The 4,690-nt window shown below is 45.1% G+C and overlaps 1 protein-coding gene across 7 annotated transcripts in view; it reads right to left on the minus strand.

Annotated features, from left to right (window-relative positions):
* The window catches only part of NCKAP5 (NCK associated protein 5), a 461,300-nt gene extending 456,649 nt beyond the window's left edge, over window positions 1–4,651 (minus strand). For all 7 annotated transcript variants that reach the window (XM_025197575.1, XM_025197576.1, XM_025197574.1 and 4 more), the window contains exon 1: window positions 4,372–4,651. The gene's annotated coding sequence lies outside the window, so the exon portion shown is untranslated. The remainder of the gene's footprint in view (window positions 1–4,371) is intronic.
* Between the last annotated feature and the right edge of the window lie 39 nt (window positions 4,652–4,690).

Genomic DNA, 4,690 nt, shown 5'->3' on the forward strand with positions numbered 1-4,690 from the left:
ATTGGCAGGCATTTAACTTGGCTGAGATAGTCTGGTATTACACAGTTGAAAAGCAACCTAGAAAAGAAGAGAAAAAGAGGCAACGCCTTTTTGCTTCTTTATGACATCGTTCTTTTCTTTTTGGTTTTGTTTTGCTTTTTCCTACTATGTCTAAGGTAGGTTGAGTCTGAGGCTGCCTCGTTTTATAGTAGGATCTTTTTTATTTTGATGAAACTGTGAACACACAATCCATAAGAAGAAGGGTGGAAGTAAGGAAGTTTTAACAACAACAACAGGACTCCAACATTACCCAACCCAAGAGCTGATTTTTTTTTTGCCGTTCTCCCATCCCTCTTCCCCACCTTTTAATACAAATTTGACCAGTTTTTGAGACTGACTTTTTGTTCTCAAGATTTTCCCTGCAAGACTGGGGAGCTAAAACATTCATAATTCACTTTTTAAAAGGGATTCTTGCATAAGCAACTGATGCCTGGAACTAGGACATTAAGAAAAACACTTAGTACATCATAGGAGTTGTTGGCAACGGCACAAAACTTTTCTCAAATGCACTCAAATTAAATGTATTACCAAAAAACATTTTAACTTGTCTGATATTTTTTAAATCAGGTTTCACTTGTTCCGATTTTGTTTTCAAAACTTCTCTGACAGCTTAATTCTACTAGTCCTTCAGCCATTGCTAGAGGCAATCAGAGTAAATAAGCACCAAACTAAATTTTAAGTTAGAACAGGTAGAAGCGTCTCTTTATAATACTTTCAGCCATGAAAGAGAGAGGCAGGCTTTCCTTTGCAGACCATCTTCAAAATTACTTCATGAACAGCAACAGCTCCAGAACGAGAAAGAAGAGAAGGCAAAGAGTATCCTGAGCAAATCCCTCAGCCTCGTTCCAGTGCAGCATGTGGCCGATGTCTTGGATAAGAGCTGTGGTCTCAAATGTCCATGATAATCACAGCAAGGTAGGGAATTAGCAATAGAAACCATATTTGCTTTACAACCCTTCCCATGCTAGAACTGTTGGATTACATAGATTAGATTTTAACCAGGGTCAAACTAATAGTAGATAACTGGGGGAGTCCTTGAAGATAACAACAAAGGTGGGGGAGGGGAATAGCCTTCTACTACCTTTCCTAAGTAGCTTGTCATTAAAGCCCCTGTCCTGAAAATATCCCACAGGTTCTTTAGTGCTGTGAGTAGCCCAGTGATTTCAAGGAGGCAGCAATTCAGTCAGTCATGCACATAAAGATTTGCAGGACCAGGGCTTTAACTAGCAATTCATTAGCAGAGGGCAGCATTGTCCAACTAAGCAGCTACAGGCTGTGTGGGACTTGCCAATGGGGGCCACACACCCCAGGGGGATGCCCAACCCCACTCCTTGGGATGCAAGAGGGAAAGATATACTTTTGAGGCCAAGAATAGCCACAATGTCATTCTTACAAAGATGGTCCAGCAATAACCACACAAAGGAGACACTAAATCATCCAAAAGCTTTTTTTTCCAGTTTGCTGTCAAAGGGTGCTGACAGAAGTGACATTTGTTGCACGATCGGCCCCCTGAGAGCACTTTACTGACGTACTATGACCGAAGTGCATGGCTGCAGAGCACTTTAAAAGTGGCTGATCACGTGAAAAATTAACCCTCATCTAATGAGGGATCGGATGAAGGCGCTCCAAAGTGGAGTGCCTTAGGGAACTTCTGTCAACCCCTCACGTGATCAGGGCTGGGCTGCCTAGCCCAGCTCCCAGGGCTGCCTGAAGGAAGGAAGGGGGAGAGAACTGTGGGCTGGGGTTTGCCCAGCCTGAGCTGGAGTTGGGGGGCAGGTGCACTGGAGCCCCCCTCACCTTGTCTCTTCCCTCTCCAGCTCAGGCTGGGCAAACCCCAGCCCACAGCTCCCTTCCCTCCCTTCTCCCTGCTCCCTTCTTGCAGACAGCACTGGAGCTGGGGTGGGGGGCTAGGGGAGAGAGGTTGCAGGCAGGCTCCTCTGCTGAATCAGCTCCAAAGTGGAGCTTGATTCCTTCCCCTGCTCCAAACCCAACAGGAGAATGTCTGTTGGGTGATGGGAACGGTCGCTCTAACTCGTGGCGCTTTTTGTAAAGTGCCGTGAGTTAGAGCAAGGACCTGCGCATCTGTCAGCACCCAGGGTATCTACATGGAGCTTCTTTTCCCTCCTCAACGTCTCCTCAGTATATCACTGAGATTATGTAGGGACATGGGCATGACTACTTCCTTATGAGATCACATTACTTAATGAGATTCCTCAAGTACTACTCAATTAGAGAAGGAATTGCAGTGTCAAGTCCACAGTGAGTTGCATGCATCACCTACCTACCTATGTCACTTTTAATAGCTAATGGCCTAGAAACAAATTCTGGGATACCTTCAAATACCCAACGCTCTGAAGCAGAAACCTGGTATATAGAGCACTTTATCAAATCACCGTTTTTGTGACCTTACAATCCATATCAAGTGTAGTAAACTGTCACGAATATGGAGAAAACGCCTAAATTTGCAGCGCCACAAACAGGACAGCGATTTCAGTTCTACCACTATCAATCCAGTGGAGCCCTACTAGACACAGGAGAAGTGAAACTCCACATTTTCACCAAGTGAACTGAGCTCAGACTCTTAGCTCTCAGTCTCAGGAAATAAATTAGGAATACTGAGTACTTTACCCCTCCCCAACTCCCAAAGTACAATTGTTGAATTTCTCCAATTTGTTTCCCTTTAAACAAGGAGAGCATTCAGGGCAGCATTCTAGATACTCAAGTCACAAGAAACATGTTGCTCTCAACATCAATTCATTACTGATAATCTGTACCAAGATCCCAAGGAAAAAGTCCTACAGGTTTTGAGTATTGGCGAGCTTATTCCCAACTACGCTTAAAAACTTAACTGGTCAGTTCCGGCATCTCTGAGTAATTTTTATTGACCTACTAACCTGTAACTCTGGGAAGTCTGGAACTAAAAATGCAATAATGGCTAGCAAATACAAGACCGCAAACAAAGTGTAATAATCTTAAGTAAACGACTGCCAAGCAAAAGTCCTGCAGATCAAACAGTTCCCACGAAGCCTTCTGCTATTAACTAGTGAAAAGGTCCCATGACAGCTCCACAGTCATGCACAATAACAGATCGCTGCACTTCTGTTTACTTACATAGCTTATCTGCAATCCAGTAATATACACACACAGTCCCCCAGATTGAAATCACTTGCCTATGAATCGTTACCTTGCTTGTTAAAAAGTTAGCGCAGCAAACTTTCTAATGATAAACGAGGAACACCGATTTAAAAAAAATAAATACAAGTTTACAATTGGATAGCCTGGAAATCATTTCAACAGTAATGCCGTGAGTATTACTATATCCAGTTATGGGAGCCAGTTATCTAAAATATAACTTAAAACAGAATATTAAGTTTAGCAACACTGTGTCAACTGTGAGGCCTCCAGAATTTAATGCAGTTTACAAAAAAAATGGACCTTGAAGCAAGCTCCAAGGTCATTATATTTTTGGTTTTAAATCACTTCCCAGGTAAACCCTGCACTTCATGAGCAAACTCCCTCCTCCCCCCCAAAAAATGGATGATGGGTCTATTACTGCTGTTTGCAGAAGGGACAATTGAAAGTTTCTCAGACAGGAACAGCAATTGATCACTCAGCGCACTATTTTTTTCTCTTCCTGCCTTGTGTATTTTAACTTTAATTAGACTTCATTTTCTTCCGAGTTTTTTTCCCTTCCGTGCACACCATATCACTTGTGCTGCATCACACCAATTCATTTTTTAAACTGTTTCACTGCAACAAGAGCGCCAAATCATTCGGCTGCTTCTACCAACATCGCATGAGACAAGGAGAAAGAAAATACAGCGCTTCTGAAGCAACAGGGTCAACACGCTCACTCTAGGGAAGCGTCATATAGAAAGCAAACATCACATGGCTCATCATCATGCTCCTGCTCAAGGCAAACCCCTAAGAACATTACACTGATTTGATTTCTTCTCTTCTGTCCTAAAAGGAGAAAAAGGGGGGGAAAAAAACAAAAAAGGAAAATAAATCACAGTCGTGGCAGGCCATTCGTGTCGCTGGGATTCAGAGGACAGCACAGAAGACGCTGTTTACACGCAGCCTCAAGTCTCTGAGACGCTTTGCACGGAAGGAAAGAGCTGCCCAGCACCAGCTGCGCATAAACACGAACTGAACATGTCACTAGCCCGGGTTTCTCCACTGCCCAGGCTCAGCCAAGCAGACCCTTGCTGGAAGCAGTTGCTGTTCGCATCAACCCCACAGGCACACGGGGGGGGGGAAAAAGAAAAAAAGAAAGAAAACAACCCCTAAAAAAACCCCCCAAAACCCGCAACCCCCCGGTGCACCGGTTACCTGTGCTGTACTCCTCTGCTTGAAAAGCAGTGAGAAAGTGCTCAGCTTCCCCATAAGGGAAGGAGGGAGGGGGGAGAAACAGAGAAGGAATTTGCTATTTCTGGGCTCTACAAGGAACTGATTTCTTTAGCAAGTTTGTTTCCGGAGAGCTGTCGGGGTCAGCAGCAGCCTCCTTGCCAGGACCGGGCGCCGGAGCCGGAGCGCCCCTGGGCCGGGAGGGAGACTCCGCCCGGCCCCGCGGACCCCGGCGGGAGGCGGGCATTCACCGACATGTCTCAGCATCCCGAGCCGGACGCACCGACACGCGCCTCGCTCCTCT

This window comes from Alligator sinensis, unplaced genomic scaffold (assembly GCF_000455745.1).
Source record: "Alligator sinensis unplaced genomic scaffold, ASM45574v1 scaffold277_1, whole genome shotgun sequence".
Lineage (NCBI taxonomy): Eukaryota > Metazoa > Chordata > Crocodylia > Alligatoridae > Alligator > Alligator sinensis.